The following is a 19,262-nucleotide window of genomic DNA, read 5'->3' on the forward strand; positions in this document are numbered from 1 at the left end:
AATATATTATATAAAATTTGCAAAACTTCAATTAAAATTTTCTCACAAAGAGATCTAGCAAACAATTTAAAAAATCTGATGTGCATTCAATGCAGTATAAAATTCCTTCAATATTTCTATAAGTTTGAACCCTTTCATGAAAAAATGTAAAGAAAGTGCATCTAAAAATCTACAGGGATGATTTTTACATTCCTGTCAAGAAGGTTAGCTAACATTAATTGTTGCCACAGTTTGATTCTATAATCCCCAAAGATAAAGACCAAGGCCTATACTTGGAAATAAAATGAAAGCTGTTCAGGTACAGAAGACTACATGTTCCACACTCCAGTTCTCCATCCCATTCTGCTAGGGAGAAGACAAAGCCCAGGTCACAGGTGGGTAAGAAAGTACCTGGATGCCCTGGACAGGCCACCAACAGGTTCCTTTCTCCGCCACACAACTGAGAAACAGAAACCCCAGGACTTGCGGGTTGAACTGCATTCACCTCTGTTAAGGCTGGAATCTGAAATATTCCCCCACAGGCTCATGTTTTGAACACCAGTTTCCCAGTTGGTGATGAGATTTCAGGAGACTGTGGAATCTTTAGAATGTGGGGATCTAGCTGGAAAACGTAGACTACTACAAGTGGGCCTCTGATGATTATCCCTGGCCTTTGATTGTGGCCTCACTCTCTGTATCATGGTCCATCATGATATGAGCAGGCTCCACCACAGACTCATGCCACCATGAACTGAGCTGCTCAGCTAAGCCTTCCTACCATGACACACTGCAGCTGGGAGCCTCAAGTTGTACCTTTCAGGTATTGTCACAGCAAAGAAAAACTAATACAATACCTCAAATATCTTCAATTCCTAATTCGCCAAACCTTTTCTAGAAATAGGGTCTTCGGCACAGGCCCCAGGTGCCCCTTTGCTGCAGACCGAGTGGTGACAGGCTGCTCAGCCTTCTGTCTGAGCCTTGGCAATACCAGACTAGTTCTTCATGTCGGAATTCATGGCCAAGACCCACAAATACTACAAGGAACCCACAGCCTCCAGCTTCAGCACCCACACCATCCAGTGCTGGAATGTTATGGTGGCCATCAAGGAGGTGCTTCTATATTGATTTCAAAATTCTGAACTTGGGACTTGGCAAATTCCAAAATGCTTTCTTGGAGAGAAGATGGCAGAATGAGGTGTGCCTGGGTCAGGGTGTGCCAACTCCCTAGAGGATGGGTTTCTGTGCTGGAATAGTGTGAGGAACTCTATCACACAGGACAAATATTTTCCTGACCTTAAGTGCTTCCATATTGTTCTCAAAATGCTGAACTCAGGAGACCCAGTATGGTGGCTCACAGAGCTGCACCCCATGGCTAGTTCAGCTCCCATCATGCATCATCACATCCACCCTGGCCTCATCCATCCCAGTACAGCAGCTACAAAGAGCACACAGGAGCACAGGGGACCTATGGGGCACATGGCCAAGGCTAAGGCAGTGACACCCCATGTACAGTGTGGCCCAGAGACTGGAGCCATGGAATTGGAGGAGAAGCAGCACATGACCACACTGCTGTGCTTGGGCGTCTCAGATCTGGCCATTATTGGCAAGGGACTGCTCCTTACCAAGAAAGACATCAACGAGGCCATGGTGCTGCTTACCAATGAGTGCCTGACCTTGACTACAGCTGCTATGCGCCCATGGACCCCAGCAGCCTAAGTCCCAGGCAAGGCAGCAGCCCCATGAAACAGTGGCTGAGGGCCCCTCCTGTGAACCTGGAGCTGTGGTCCCTTCCTGTTCTCTAGAGTTATGGCCCCCTCTTGTGGACCTTGAGTTGTGGTCCCCTCCTGTGAACTTGGAGCTGTGGTCCCTACTATGGAGAACTTGGACCTGGAGTTGTGGTCTCCTACTATGAGCCAGAGTTGTGGTCCCTTCCTATAAACCTGGAAGTGTGGTTCCCTCCTGTAAGCTGGAGCTGTGGTCCCCTCCTGTGGGCTAGAGTTGTGATTCTGGCCTGTGAATTGAGGATGGGGAACTGTGGTCCCTCCTGTTAGCTGGAGCTGTAATTCCCAACCATGAGCCATAGTTCCACATTCCTCCATGTTGAGTTGATGGTAGAGCAGACTGGAGGATGGAGGCAGCAATTTCAGACATCTCTGACTGGCAGCATTCCCCATAATCCTCCCTCCCCCATCTAGGTCCCAAGGTATGCATGTCAGTGGCTTTTCCTCTGTGTTAGACATAGGATGGGGACAGGGGAGGTTTCTGTCATTTGCAGTTTCTAGTCTTGAGAAGACTGATTCTCAAGAATGGACTTCCCACCTCCCTTGATGAACAGCTAAGGTCTTCTTGACTCCACACATGGTCCTGGGCCCCCGGGCCCTGACTGGACCTTTCCTATTCCCAGGCACCATTTTCTATAGCCCAGTGTACCTTCACCTGTGTTCTACAGACAACGGAAAGCAGCTCATTGAACTTCTAGAGATTTTAAAGAAGAACATTAGACAAGGATTTGGAAAAGTTGGGAGCTCCAGTTGATGAATGGTGAACACATTGAAAATACACTATATTCAGTGAAGGTACACTGGGCTATATCCATGTATGAAATTCTCAAAGAGTCAATAAAAGTATTACAGTTTTTATAAAAAAGAAATAGGGTCTTCAGTGCTAGGGATGCTTCCCTAGCATGCTCAACTACTTGAATTTAATCCTCAGTACCAAAAAAGAAAGAAGGAAGGGAGGGATGGAGGGAAGGAAGGAAAGGAGGAAGGGAGGAAAGAAAAGGGAAAGAAGGAGGGAGAGAAGAAGAGAGACATGGAAGGATAGGAAGGAAAGAAAAAGAAATAACTTTGATCAAGTTATAAAAAAGCATAGTGGAATACGGTGAACCTCAATCCAACATTACCATCTTTTTATATAAAGAGAAACTTTGGATGCAGATACAAACAGAGGTTGCCAACTGAAGAGGAAAACAGAAATGGGGTAATGCTTCTACACCCACAGCAATGCCAAGACCGTCAGCAACACTCTTGAAGGGAAGTCTAAAGCACCTCTCCCTCACATTCTCACAGGAGTTACTCCTACACATCTTGGTCTTAGATTTCTTGCATTCAATTGTGAAAGAAGCAGTTTCTGTTATCCCAAACTCCCCAACTGGAGGCTCTTTGTTAAAGCAGCTTGTGGAAACTCATATGTGGAGCTTGTGCTTAATTTTCATGCAGACCCTAATCCAATAAATGGTATTCTTCTAAGAAGAGGGAAACCTGGACATACAGGGAGAGAATATATGACAAGAGAGGCAGAGATTAGAGTGCTGAATCCACATGGAGGCAAGGGCTCCCGGGACATCTATGAAAAACCAACAACAAATGATAAAACAATGCTTTGTTCCCTCAGTTTGGGAAGATCAGAAACATTTATTCAGCATTGATGTGAACGTTTCTGGCCAGTACAACACAAAAATCACAAAAACAAGAAGGAGAAGGAGAAGGAAGAGAAAGAGAGCACAGGTGTGGGAGAAAAAGAATGGAAAAACAAGAGGGAATAGAAGTAAGAATCATCTAGTTTGGAAACAAAGTAAAGCTATCTTATGATGTTGGGTATAGAAAATTCCATGTTACTATTGAAATGTGTGAATAAGTTTATAAAAGTCATGGAGTCCATAATCAATATACAAAGTCAATTGTACTTAGATGTGTTAGTAACAAATGATCTGAAAATTGAATTCAGAGACAACTATTCCATTCACATCATAAAAGCACACAAAATGAAATAATGCAAACTAAAGTTCAAGATACTATTCTAAAAGCTATTTTTTTAATTCCCCAAAGAAATCTAAATAGAACTAAATAAATGAAGACATTTCATGTTGAAAAATTGAAAGATTCAGTATTGTGAAGATGGTAATTGTTTCCAAGTTGATCTGTAAATTAATCCCAAGTCCTACTGAAATCTCAGCAGGGATGTTTTTGTAGGAATGTGCAAACTAATGCTAAAATTCATATAGAAGTATAAAGGAATAGTCAAAAGTTATTTTGACCCAGAATAATGTTGGAAGACTTACATGTTCCGATTTCAGAACTCACAATAAGACTACATTAATCAAGACTATGGCATTAGCACAGGATAGGCATATAAATCAATGGAATAGAATTAAGAGTTCAGAAATAAATTCTTACGTAGCAATCAGTTTAATTTTGACAAAGGTGCCACGATAATTAAAGGGATAGAAAACAGTCCTTTCAACAATTGGTTCTAGGGTAATTCAATATAAACATGCAAAACCACAAAAGCAAAGAAAGATCTTATACCCTCACCACACATTGCACCCAACCATTAACTCAAAATGGTCCATAGACCTAAACGGAAGAGTTTAAACTGTGAAGATTCTAGAAGAAAATGGAAAAAAATGTCTTCCAGCCTTGATTTAGGCAAAGAATTCTTGGTCACGGTATCAAAAGCATGACCCAAAGGGCAGACACAACTTTTTCTTTAGTATTTTATTTCTTTTTATTTTATGTGTATATGTGTATTGCCTGCATGTAGGTAGGTACACCCATGTTGTGCAATGCCTGCAGAGGTCAGAAGAAGGTGTCAGATCCCCTGGAACTGGAGTTACAGATGGTTGTTAGCTGCCATGTAGGTGCTGGGAATTGAACCCGGGTCCTCTGCAAGAGTGCTCTTAACTGCTGAGCCATCTCTCTAGCCCCCAGACACAATTTTTAAACACAGAAAAGGGGGAGCTTTGAAGTGGTCATTTAATGAAACTAAACATAAAGTGGGAAACAAATATATAAGGTCAGATTCAGTGATATGGATGAAAAGAAATAGAAAGTACTATCAAAATCAAGACCTGTTTACCTACAAAAGTGAGAAAACCTCTAGATGGATTGATTTCTTTCAAAAAGTAAACTATAAAAATAAATAAAATAAGCCTAAAGTTGTTGTTTTAAAATGAATGTTACATAGAGTACATGCAGAGTGCCTGAAGTCATTTTTAGATGTCTTCATGTGCCTGTTTGTTCAATTTTTAAAAATTTACAGACTGTTTCTTGCCCTATCATTAAAAAAAGTTAATAAAGTACTAACTGATGAAAAGCAGAATTTTTGCATGCACAGTGATGAAGAAAACAATTCAAATGGAGCTGTCTTTTTTTCAGAATCTGTGCGGGCAGAGAGAGTACACGTACAAAAGAATCAATTTTGTACAAATAAAGTTAACAACTGAGAAAAATGAATGAGTCACTATAAAAATATAATACCAAAATTGGTGCATGATGAAAATAGAAAAGGTTAATCTATGTACTTGGAAGTTTCCTAAAACTTGCATATGGATTAGGGAATTCAATGGCTTTGGTTACTGCTTTAACTTACATTTACTTGTTACTATAATTTTATTATTATGGGATTGTGGGGTATTAATTAGCCCAAATAACCCATTAATTCAATATCATCCCAATCAACAATCAAGAAGATTTTTGAAGGATTCCTCAAACTCATATTAAAATACATAAAGAGTATTAAACACTCAAGTGGCTAAATGAACATTTAACATTTAAAAATTAAGATCACTAGTCATAATCGGTTGCACTTGGATCCTTGGCGCCTGTGTATGTCTATAAAGTCATCGGGAAGATTTCAACGGTATTGTTTATCACCTCTACTAATTAGCATGATGTAAATTTCCATGCTTCCTCCTAAAATATAATACATTTTTAAAAAATTTGTTGATTTGTGTGTCTATGTGTGTATATAACACAGAACATTCCAAACCATCTCATTCGACTATACATCCACTTCCCAGATAGCACCCTCCTATAGAGTCCCTCCCCTGAGTAGAGCCCTTATACTCTCATATCCCTGCTACTGTCTGCTGTGTTGTCGGCACCCCCAGCCATTCCTCACTACTTGCCCTTCGGTGACTCTAGTCAGCCTATCTAGAGGTCTTTGTTTTAGTAGTTATTAAAAATTTTTAAAAGCATAATGATTAAAAAATAAATCTTCAAACCATAAAAAATTAAGATAGAACAGATATACTTCTCCCTATTAGATACTAAGATATCCTACAAATCCTTGTAAAAAAAAAAAAAAAGCAACACAAGCTCAGAAACACAAATATTCCCAAGACAGAGAAAAAGCTCACAAATATGACTATAACTTGACAAGGAAAATAGGTAAAAGACAAACTTGTAAAAATAAGCTGTTACTAGAAAAGACTGACAGGAAAAAAAGTAGTTGGAGCCATAGTTTATCCAACCCAAAGATTAATGAGCTAGTATATAAAGGGAAAAGCTTAAAGGCTAATACAAGTATATGGGGCTGGTGAGATGGCTCAGAAGGTAAAGGTGCTTGCTGTGCATGCCTGGTGATCTGAATTCAATGCTCCGATCCTCCGATCCCACATCAAGGTGGAAGGAAAGAACCAATGCCACAAACAAGTCCTCTGACCTCCTCAGGCATGCCTGGCACAGCGCCCACACAGGCAACACACACACACACAAACACACACACACACACACACACCTTTTAAGAAATCCTTTTATGACCTAACCAAGTAGAAGGAAAACTTCAGCCACATAAGCACAAACCATAGGGGAAAAGCTCACAGATGAGAGACTGTAGAACATACGTGAACTATATCAGGAGCTCCTGAGAATCAACTCAACAGAAAACACGGCAAGGGGTGTGCACACAGTGCAAAAAGAAAAGACTCAAATGTATAAGTGAGCCTGTGAAGAGTTTTTCTCTCATGACAAAACAAAGAAATATGAAATAAACCCTATGCCACTTAGCACTCAAAATTACTTTAAAGCAGCAAGGTGTAGCATGTTCCCTATTGACGAGAAAGTAGGAGGATAACAGCCCTTATGCATGGCTCGTGGAATACAAACCAGTACTTCTGTTCTGGAACACCAGCTGATGCCATTTAGTGACTGGCTTTCTAGCCCTTAAAGCCTCCCAGTTCTGTTTCAGCAGAGCTGTGTTCACTCTCTGTCCTATTGTGTTCACTCTTCCTGCCCATCCTGTACAGTGGCACAGCCTCTGTGGACCTCCTGCCCACCAGCAGGGGCAGTGGTTCCTCTCCTCTGTTGTCTCCATCTGAGCTCTTCTCGAGCTGAGACTACATCTTCCATGGGTCTGAAGGTTCAAGGCTAAGGCTCTATCATACTCGTTTTACGTTTTTTCTCTGTCTCCAGCCCCACCAATGCTCCAGATGAACTTATCAAAATGACCAAATGAACTGAAACGAAATGACCAAATGAAAAGAAAAGCAAGAGATATTTTAACGATAATGAATTTAGAATCAGAAGGATGGCAACTATGAAAAAAAGTATTTTGTAGGTGTTGAAGAAATAGGTGTTTTAAAGTTTAAGGAGGTTTTTATTTATTTATTTTTGCAGTCTTCCAAGGGCATGATTCAGTTGGGTGCACAGACAAACAAAAAAGCAAAAAAGAGAAATGTGCCCATTCTTACAGCACATCTGTTCCAGGGCTCTGCACCAAAGATTCAGATCTACTCCACCTTTCACATTTCGGTCATGCTGCTAAATAATAATACACTGACACATCTGTTATAATATGCTGCTCCTCATAACAACAGCACAATGATAACCACGTTTGCTGGACATTTATCATGAACCAGGTGCCACTGTCTTATTTAATAGAACAATCTTGTGAGAAATCTACTATCATTCCACAGATGACACCTTACAAATGAGAAAAGCCAGACTTTGAGAATTAAATCACACATGCAAGGTGACTCAGCTAACAGGTAGCAGAACACAGGATAGACACTAAGTTGATCCTGTGCCAAAAATCAATGCTGTTATCCATGGTACCAGTCTGCCCCACACCAAAGGTCAAGAGCCAACAAATGGATCCCAGATCTGAAAGGAATGATGACTTCTCTCAAAGGAGACACAGGTGGCTCAACTTTTTAAATGATCAGATTGCTATTGATAAATTTTCTTATTCTACTTTACTCTTATCAACACCAAAACCTCAAAATAAACAGTCATCATTCAAATAATAAATTTTCTAAAAACTATAGGAAGAAAGAACATTTTCTAATTCAACACATATTTCTCTCTCTCTCACTTGCTCACTCTCGCTCTCCCCCCCCACATCCGTGAAACTATCTTTCCAACTCATTTTCATTTCTTGTCTCCTAAAAAGAAACAGGAAGCCTTAAAGAAACAGGAAGTCTTGCACCAAAGTATGAAAGGCAGAATACTCTAAATATAGCCATATAAATAGAAGTCATAAAGTATATTTTAAGAGAAATCTCTTGAAAACAAGCCCCCTAAATTGCCAAAGTGCTAACTACAGAGCAGTGACTGAGGCAGTTAAAGACTCTGCAGTATCAGTCTCTTGCCTTACCAGTCCCTGGTGACCCCTGCATATTTCCTCCGTATCCCAAGGCACAAGTGTCTTGAGATACATATAAAAAGTCCTTCAACTGACAAATGGACAATGAAGTTACACAATGAAGTTCTACTCGGCAGTAAGAAAAGATGAAATTCACAGGTAAATGGATAGAACTAGAGTGTTAGTATATACTAAGTGAACTAACACAAATGCAGAAAAGTAAGCAACATATGTTCTCCCTCATTCTCAGATTGTAGCATCAATTCTTTATATGTGAGTATATATCCTGATGTAACAACAGAAGTCAGGAAAATGGAAGGAAAGGATACACAGAGGTTAAGGAAAAGAAGCTGAAAGAGGGAGATAGTAGGAAACAGATATTACTGGGGGAGGTGTAGAAAGTGGGAGTGTCTAGCTGGGAGGAGAGGAGGGAGGGACATGCAGGGGGCCATAGTATGTATTGGGGGAGGGAAATCAGGACGCAGGGGATGGTGGGAGGCAGGTGTTATTAGGGGGAGAGTGGGGATAATGGGGGCGCTTGGGACTGGGGGAGGGAGGAGAGAGGGAGGATGAGAGGAGAAAGAGTAGAGATGAATGAATCTTGGGAAGGTAGGGAACCCATAGGGAAATGTGATGCCCCCAAAACCCCCTAAGAAATGCACATACAACGTCTAAACATTTATGCAAATGTATACCTGGAGACTGGTGAGGAACACAGTGCCAGACAGAAGAGACCTCCCTCTCAGTGGTGAGAGTGTTCCAATAGACTCCCAATATAACACAGGCTATTGCCTAAGCTCTTGGTTATCTCACAGAACTAGAAGATAAGACCCTATTGCTGAAGACAGGACAAACTTCAGATACAGGACTTGAAGCAATGGAGCAGCAACTGACCTGGAACCCTTCTACCTGGTTTAACTCTCATAATGATAGATAGTATGCAAACTGCTAAGGGAGAAAATCAATTAATGGTCCAACCGAGTCATAAAGCCTAATAACCATAACGACTGGCACAGCAAACTACCTCTAGTGGTGCAGTAGTGGCACTGTTGTCTGGGGGCAATCAACAGCTATCTAACTGGTCTTAAAACCCTCTCAATGGGAATGAACTCATGGGTGGCGCTGTAAACACAGCCAAATGCACATGGCTGGAGAAGACAGATCCAAGGAAAAAACCCTACCTCTATCATATCTCTAAACAAATGCAAGTTCTTACTATATGCTAAATATGGATGAGTATATTACAGACAAGCATACCATACACCACTCATCAAAGAGGCTTTCTGTTTGCAACAGATGAAGGCTACTGAAGAATTCCATAACTGGTCAAACACAGAGAATATACATCTGAGAGATTCCCAGTGTTAGGTGACACATTTACAGTTAAACCTCTATACCTAAGGCTCATGGAACATAGCAGAAAAAGGGGTAGAGAGAAAACTAATGCATCCCATAACTCTCAGCAGTGAAGCTTCCTCATGCAACAGAGTGCAGTGAACACAGAAGGCCACAACTGGCCAAGTTTTGAAGAATAAGAGACTGCAGACTGTGCATCCCTGGATGGACTCCTATATTAAACCTCACCTAGCCATGGCTCAGAGACCATTGTGGAAGAGAGGGTGGAAAGATTGTAAGAGCCAGGGCTGGTTCATGCACACAGGGAAGCAGAGGCTTTCAGGTCACTGGAAGCTTACAAATGTGAACTTGTGGCGCTGGTGGCATTGAGCACAGGATCCATGCCAACTCAATTAGACAAGGGCCCAGAGTGGAGCAAGATGGCTGTTGGACCAGTCCTAGACTGAGAACTATTGGAGACTGATTACTGATGGGTGAGGGAAAGTATGCCTTACTTACAATCTCTAGGTGGGCTGAGTAGACTCCAGTGGCTCAGTGGATGAATTTGCCTTGAGAGGCATGTGGGTACAGATTATTGACTGGGTAGGACTTAATGTGTATGGTGGAATGCATGAAGTCGGGCAGGGAGTTGGGGAGGGCATGGATGGAGGACGGGATCTAAATTTGATTAAGAACTATTGTATGAAATGTACAAAAGCACAAGAAATTTTTCAAAAGGTCAGAATACATAATACATAGTACCATTAACTGTCACTCTAATGTAATTGGGAAAAGAAAGTGAAAAATGCAGGCATGTGCTCATATTGTTCCACCACAAGAACATGGGCACGCACATCTGAACATGAAGCTCTCAGCCAGCACTGGGCAGCCAACGGGTCACAAGACCCCTTAGGTCCCTGTTGATATCACTGAGCTGACTTCACTTCCATTATGATTTATAAAATTCCACTCAGAAGACAGGAATGAATGGATGGTAGGCACCTCCCACTACGCAGGCACAGGACCCCATGGCTAGTTGTACAGTTATCAGACAGGTGTTAACTTCATTCTGTAAATGAAGAATGGGGGAGTCACAAAAGTCAAAAATGTAGGCCAGATCACAGTCTAGAAGGTGGCTTAGCCATGGTAAGAACCTGGACTGGTCTATCAACAAAGAACTTCTTTTCTGCATCATCCTGCCAATTTACAGGTTTATAAAGGACAGTGCTAAAAAATGCAGTCTGAACTGGGCTCCTTCAATATAGCCACAGCAGTAAGTAACATAAAGGTCAAGGGTAAGGACACTTTCCATGGGGTGAAAAGTTTCCTTTTTAGTTAGTGTATAATTTTATCAGAATCCTACCTGGCCAGGTCCTCTCCATATTCAGTTGCCAGAAGTCTCTTCTCTAAGCCCAGCCTCCCAGCTGGGCCCTAGAAACCACCTCTTCATCTCACATGGACCATCTTACAGGCCCAGAAAGCAAAAACAAATGGTAGTAATCCTTCCTCTGTTATCAGTACTAATAAATTAAGTGACTGAAGGCAGAAAGCCAAACCTTTATAGCTTACAAAATGTCTTTATTGTCTAAAAAGCACTTAAGCCATTGAGACACCATTTTATTTATTCTTTGCAGGTTCTTTGAGACTTTCTGATTCACAGGGAGCAAATAATGATTAGCCCTCAAGGATGAGTTAAAGAAATAAAATGCAGACACAGGATGGCAAGGCAGCAAGTGGAGATCCTCAGCACCATCCTTCACTATCCAAGATGTCTGTTTGCTTTTCAGATACTAAACAGCAATTACCTCCTTAACCTACATAAAGCAAGAGAATGCTAAGGAATTTTCGAAGCACAGTAAACTAGGCTGTGGTACGTTCATAAATAAAAGTCGTTAACAGAGCTGGAGAGATGGTTCAGCAGCTAAGAGCCTATACTGCTCTTACAGAGGACTAAAGTTTGGTTCCCAGCACCCATATCAGGTGGCAGACAGCCACCTATAACTCCAGTTCCATGGGCTCTGACACCCTCTCTGGCATCTATAGGCACTGCACTCATGTGCACAACCCCATATTCAGATATACACACATATAAACATTGATTAAAAATAAAAATCTTTTTTGCCGGGCGTGGTGGCTCACACCTTTAATCTGAGCACTCAGGAGGCAGAGGCAGGTGGATCTCGGTGAGCTCAAGGCCAGCTTGGTCTACATAGTGAGTTCCAGGAAACCTGGGGCTACAGGGAGACACTGTCTCAAAAGCATGAAAAAATAAATAAATAAAAATCTTTTAAAAAATCTTTTAAAACAATCATTAACAAGTCACACTAAAGCTGGACTGTGGTAGCATACCAAACACATATTTCATGTATTTATTTTTCATTAAGTAAGTTAAATTTTACTGAGTATTTATTGTAGTTTTATCAGTGCTTCAGGAAGACACAGGAAGCTCACATCCCTCCTTTGCCTCTACTGTTCAGCATCACCCTTCTGCAACAGTTAAAATAGAAGTTGCTAGATAGTAGCAGATATTTTCCAAATATTCTTTCTCCTTTATTAGTCAAGATCTCATATAGTCTCAAACTTACTATGTAGCCAAGGATGACCTTGAACTCCTGATTCTCCTGTCTCCAGCTCCCAAGTGCTAAAATTGCAGGTGTACACCCCCATACCCAATTTATATGACGCTAGGGATCAAACCTAGGGCTTCTAAGCAAACTGAGCAAACACTCTGTCAGATGAGCCAAATCTCAGTTCTGCTAGTTAGGTTTTGTCAACTTAACCATACTAGAGTCATCTGAGAAGGGGGAATGTCAACTAACGAATTTCTCCATCAGACTGGCATGTGGGCACGTCAGTAAGACTTTTTTTTAACTGCTAATTAATGTAGGAGGGTGTAACCCACAGTGGGTAATGCCATCCCTGGGCAGGTGGACCTGCGTTGTATAATAAAAGTCGCTGAGCAAGCCAGGGAAACAAGCCAGTGAGCAGCATTCCTCCATGGTCTCTGTTTCCATTCCTGCCTCTAAGCTCCTACCTTGAGTTCCTGCCCTGACTTTCCCTCAGTGATGGACTGTGACTTGGAAGGGTAAGTCAAATAAACCCTTCCTGCCCCAAGTTGCTTTTGGTCATGGTGTTTATCACGACCAAACTAAGACACCAGCCCTCCAAATTTTTCATCTTAATGTCCATTGTTCCACTGCAAGGTTACATGTCCTATTTTCAAGTCTCTTTTTTGAGAGTTAAGAGTGCCAATGCTCTTTCCCCTATCCTATTGTTCTATATTCTTTGTACACTGTACCAGGTTACATTGAGTACTTTACATACAGTGTATAATGTAGTTTGAGTGTATTCCTCCCTCACACCTCTACATTCCTCTTTCTCCCCCTTCTTCTCCCATTAGTCCCTTTTGTTCTCCCAGTTTTGCTTCTGTTGTCATGATATCTATGTACCTGATTTTATGTGTCTAGGAACTGTAAATCAGAGAAAATGTGATGTTTGTCTTTCTGAGACTGGTTAATTCATGCAATAGGATTGTCTCCAGTCAATGCCAATGTTCCTGATTGTCACATCTGACCAAAGAGCAGCAGCAGAAAGGGAGAATGGGACAGTCTGAACAAACCTGATCAGTGTGCTCATTCCCTGGACAGCTCTGCTGATGGGGTCAATAAGCCTCACTGCAGCTTTGATGTCATGAATATTTGTGTACTTATTGGCTGTTTACACTTTTTCTTTTGAAAAGTATCTGCTCAGTTCATTTGCTCATTTATCAATTTTGAACTATGTATTGGAAGGTTAGCTCTTAGTTTTTTTGAGTTCTTTACAAATTCTGAACATAATGGTTATAAATAATAACAGGGTGACTCAGCAACAATTATTGCCTTAGCTGGTAGTTTAGGCTGAATGTATGTGTCCTTCCAAATTTTGCTAGTTTGGGTGTTAGGAAGTAACTAAGGTCAAATGATTCATATGGTTGGGACCATGGCCATTAAGATTAGAGTCCTTCCAAAGAGAAAACACCAGAACTGTCTTTTTCCTCTGTTTTGTGAGGACATAGTGAAAAGATGGCCACCTATAATCCAGGAAAAGAGCCCTCACCAGGAATCAAATCAGCTTTGCTTATCATCAGGAATGTGATCTTGGACTTTAGTCTCCAGTACTGTGGAAACATCTCTGCTGTGTGAGTCACACAGCCTGTGGTATTTTGTTATAGCAACTCAGGAAGATTAAGACAATGGAATTTTGTCATCTTCCCAGTCAAGTAAGGACATGACATCAGGGTGAAGATGGCAAGAAAGGAGGTCTCAGTGGCAAGTCACCGGTCACATGAGTTCTAGAGCCATGCAGAACAATCCTCTTCCAATCACACAGTGCCTCTCATTGAGCTCTAAGGCATGACATTGTAATGTATGAAGAAGAAAACTCACAGTACTGATATTTGTAACATTGCTCTTATATTAGCCTGATGTATTTCTGTTTTAAAGATCACACTACAGACATTTCTCGAGTTCAGTTTTGATCCTTGAGATCTCACTGTAGCCAGAAGTACAGCTGTAAGCGGTTTGGCCTGGAAGGGTCAAGAAGAAATTAAATGAATGTCAGCAGTAACAAATTCTAAACATTTTTAGATAAGTTTTACAATGTTCTTGAGAACTTGTACTTAATGCAGTAAATAAAAATATGAATTTACATAATTATACATTATGTTTCATATTTGTATTTATTTTAAAAATCAACCCAAATATTGCATACAGTAAAGCATCATCATGAAATCACTATTAATATGCCTATGAAATCAACTTATTAAGCAATATTGTTTAGATAATCAGATTAACATATAAATTTTATTTGAGGGCACATATGGATAATGATTTTCATTTTATTTGAATTATCTCAAGGATACCATCCTTCTTAGTCACAATGTATTGTTCAGCTTGTTGGCTACATCTCACATTTGTAAATGTGTTCTGTCTCTTACTGTCCTCCCTCCATATCCAAATATGATTACTCACTTGAATTGGTATTTATCATCCCCAGGCACATTTTTAATGATTCTACTGCAAGTGAATGTTTTCATTTTAAAAAATCTTTAGAGTCAGTTCTGATGGCTCTAAATTTCATTTAAACTGCATCATATAATAATGTAATATTTTTCCATTTAGTTATGGTCCTATTAATTTTTCTTCTGACAAATTACAACATTTCCAGTTTCTTGCTATTAAAAACAGTATTACTTTCTTAATAATCATATACTAATTATAAAAGTAATAGGTTTAATTATGACATTTTCATACATGTAGACAAGATAGTTTGATTATATTTACCCCTGTTGCCCAAATTTATTCCCCTCCCTCTCCCATTGGTCCTTGTTCTATTTTCTGATTTATTTTTAATGTGTATGAGTGTTTTGCCTGCATGTACATTAGTGTACCTATGCCATGCAATGTCCATGCAGGCCAGAAGAGAGGTGCCAGATTCCCTGTACTAGAGTTAAAGATGGTTGTTAGTGGCCATGGGTGCTCGGAACTGAACCCAGGTCCTCTGGAAAAGCAGCTAATGCTCTTGATCATTAAGCCATCTCTCCAGCTCCCCTACTCTATTTTCTAACAGTTGGACTACTTCCACTTCTATGTCTTTTTAAACATTCAACAAATGAGAGAAATCTTGTGGCATCTGATTATTTGAGCCTAGACTATTTCTCAATGATGATCCCATTTCATCCATTTTTCTGCAAATGGCATTGATTTTTTACTTCTTAATGGCTGAGTAATACTCCATTGCATATATGTGTGTGTACAATATATGTATATGTGTGTATATATGTATATATACACATATATATCACATTCATCTATTGATAGATATCTAAGCTGATTCTATAACTTGAGTGTTAGGAATGATGCCACCATAAACATAGATGAGCAGGTGTCTCTGTAGTATGTTGACTTAGGACCTTTGGATATATTTCTAGGAGTCTTGTAGCTGGATCTTATGGTTTCTCCTTTTAGTCTTTGAGAAACTTCCATATTGGTTTCCATAGTGGTGGCACTACTTGCATTGCCACCAGCAGTGTGTGAGAGTCCTTTTGTTCCAACATCCTCACCAGCACTTATGATGGTTTGGACTTTTTAAATGATATCATTATGACAGGAGTGAGTAGTTTTTGTTTTGTTCTGTTCTGTTTTTTTTTATTTTATTTTCCTGATGACTAAGGGTATTAAGCATTTTCTTATGCACAAATCCATCATCCATATTTCCTCTTTTGTGAAATCTCTGTTCACTTTATTTGCTCTAGTTTTCTAAAACTTCTTCCATGTCTAACTTACAAGCACTGATTTCCCTCCATGGAGCTCTAATAAACTAGCTTCCCTAACTGATGGCCCCAAAGGGAACTATCCTCCACTCCTCTAGTGTCTCCCCTCAGTTTCCCACCATGTGCAATTTTCAGAGTATCTGATTCAAAGTCTTCCTCCTGTAGCTCACCAACTCTTCAAGCCTGCTCTCCCAGAATTAAGCATAAGACCTTGCTGTAAGTTCCCACAGACAAAATAATACAGGGTCTTTGATTCCTAATCTACAGACTCAGAAAGAAGTCACTCAATATGGCTTCCCATCTCTGTATTAAAGCCAACACTGGCATGAAGAGAGAGTTTTACCAGGGCCAGCATGCTACAGACTCCAGAATCCCTTACCTCCTTAAACTGCAGATCTGCTTCATAGGGAGACCAGTGTTAATTTTACAACTCTCCCTTCCCTCCCTCCCTTCCTTTCTTCCTCTCTTTCACCTCAGCCTCCACCCTCTACCTCACTGCCTCTGCACATTCCATACGCTGGAGCTCTTCCTCTCCTTACATTCCCTGCTCTCTAAATTCTATGGCTTATTATTTTTTTATATGTTTCTGTCTATTCTCAACTGAAACTGTAGTCTAGGCTTTCAGAGACTCGTTTTTTGTTTGGCCGAGGGCAGGGACTTATGGCTCTGTCTGTTTGCTACTGAAATTTAAGCTTCTTGTTGTCATTCACCTAGAAAAGTAGTGGTTCTCCAGTTATTTCTGCTCTATCCCCCACAGATGCTGATGATGGATGTGTGTACCTTGTCTACCATCTTTGCTGATGATGGGTGGGTACAGCTTGTCGACCATCTTCTACCATAGAACAAATCATTTTATAAACATTATTCATCTCCCTTTGTTCACATATGCATAAGACTTCCACTGGTGTATACTTCCAAATGGAATTATCAAACTGTAGATTTTGTATATTTTCAACTAGTGTAGAGAATGCAAAAATACCTTATGAAGTGTTTGTACCAATTTGTACTCCCACCAGTAGAACATGAGTTCACATGCTCTACATCCTGATCAACACTTGGAAATTGCTGGGGTATTATATTTTTGCCAATTGAAAAATGAGAAACTGTCATACCTTGGTTTCCTTTGAATGTCTCTGAACACTAGTGAGTGTTGTCTTCATGTTTTGTGTACATTCTTGGTTCCTCCCCTATGACTTTTGTCTGTTCCTATCTTTTCCCTACCTTCCTGAGTTTCTGGTCTTAGGCTTATAGTTTTGAAGGGATTATACTTTTACAATATATTCTGAGTACCAATCCTCTACCAATTATGTTTTCTAGATATCTCTCAAATTGTAGTTTGGTCTTACCATTTGTATATGTATGGAACTTTGGGCTTTAAAATAATCCATTTGACCAATAAGTTTTCCCCATGGTTTGTGTTTTGCTTTCCTGTTCAGTTTTGTTGTTCTACTTTAAAATTCTTCACTACATACAAATAAAATAGTCTCCAATATCTTCCTCTGAAGTTCGTAATTTTGTTTATGCTTATAGTCTACCTGGAATGTACCTTCGTGTCACCTGTGTGACATGAGAGGTACAGCTTTAGTATTTCACATGTGGAGTTCTAATTGTCTCTTAACCATTATTGAATGGGCCTTCATTTCTCACCTGCTTGAGGATGTCATTCTGCCATAATTGTTTTCTTTTTAAATTTTTATTAAATTTTTGTGTATTTCATACAGAACAGCTCAGAAGCTCTTAATCATCTTAATAAGTAACACAGACTCAGAAAAACAAATGACATATGTTCTCCCTCACATGTGGATTCTAGCACCAAATCCTTATAAGTTAGCATGTATCCAGACATAACTATAGGACCCAGGATAATGAAAAGGAACCATGGAGGTAATGGAAAAGAAAGAACCTGAGAGAGAAGAACATAATTGTTTTTTTGATGCTTCCTTTAGTTTCTGGGTTCTCCAGGCTGGAATGGGAAGTATGGACCCACATACTCTCTCTATCTCATGTGTTCACTCAGTCTCCTGAAGACCAAATGTAGAATTGTTTCCATCACCCTTGGATCTTGGGAACATCTGAGTATTTGGAATGAAATTTTTGACAACATATATAGAAAGGTAACTTCCCCCGATGGAAAAAAATGTGCATGTGCATTAAGCTATTTTTACCACACTCCAATATTCTGTGAGTGACTGTAGACAAGTAATATTCAAGGAAAATGAATTCATCTGCTTTTTAAGCAGGAGTCATCCGTCAATATGTGATTTTATATTTGTCATGCCACTGGGCTGCATCCTAGAGTTTTTTTAAAAATACTGACACTGCGTGGTCTCAATTTATCCTCATCCTGTATTTTAAACTATACATCACACACAAGAAAACCATCATCCTCACAGGTCAGTACATAACTATTGCCTTCTCATCTCACAAGAATCATATACTCTTCAACTAAAATTCTCTGCCCCCTTCCATGTTGCTGTTGGGGGTTGATTGAAATGTTTAATTCTGCAAATGATTTGTCATTTGATATAAAAGGGCTTATCCCCGTGTTTCCTAGTGGATTTTATCCCTGTTATATAGATGTGACAGACTCTGGCTGAGGAATTTCACTGAAGTTACATCTATAAAACGGAGCTGTTAACATCCCTGGACACACAGGGCTATACGATGTTCTGTGGGTAGAAACTCAGGCACAATACTAGTTTTCATTTGCCTCTAAAAATAACTTTCCTAATTACATACACGAAGACTTTTCTAAGGGATATTCACTACTTAATTATTTGAGCCAAGTCAGGAAAAGACTTGTAATTGCATTCACTTTAACAAACTCACTTGGATCCACATTTCTTGACGGCCTGCTATGTGAAGGATGACATCAGTTTATTACCGTAACTCCTCTCCCTGGGCAAACTTTAATGAAGTATGAAGCTTTATCAATTCAATGTGTCCTCTTCATGGGCTTTATTTAGCATGCCAATGTGGTCAGCAAGATTGTTTTCTAAATGACATCCTTAAAGGTCATTCTGAAGTGAACCACCAAGTTAGATGCAGGACATATCATACACCCCCCACCCTCTTCAGGCCAGATGGTTGCAGCAAACACTACCATCTATGCAGCCACAATGCTCCTAACTTTCTAAAATTGAGTGTTTTCAGCTGCATCCTGCCTTCCTAATCTACACATCTAATGTGTTCCTTCAACACATACTAGTCGCTGAGGAGGAGGGAGAGTGACACTGCAGACTTCAATGCCATCTACAGCTGCTTGTTTTATATA

The 19,262-nt window shown here is 40.1% G+C and overlaps 1 protein-coding gene across 2 annotated transcripts in view; it reads right to left on the bottom strand.

Moving 5' to 3' along the window:
* Positions 1-14,129: 14,129 nt before the first annotated feature.
* Fbxo15 (F-box protein 15) overlaps positions 14,130-19,262 on the bottom strand; it is a 119,487-nt gene continuing 114,354 nt past the window's right edge. For both annotated transcript variants that reach the window (XR_003846699.1, XR_003846698.1), the window contains one exon: positions 14,130-14,242. The gene's annotated coding sequence lies outside the window, so the exon portion shown is untranslated. The remainder of the gene's footprint in view (positions 14,243-19,262) is intronic.

This window comes from Nannospalax galili, unplaced genomic scaffold (assembly GCF_000622305.1).
Source record: "Nannospalax galili isolate Female #2095 unplaced genomic scaffold, S.galili_v1.0 scaffold243, whole genome shotgun sequence".
In the NCBI taxonomy this organism is placed as follows: Eukaryota; Metazoa; Chordata; class Mammalia; order Rodentia; family Spalacidae; genus Nannospalax; species Nannospalax galili.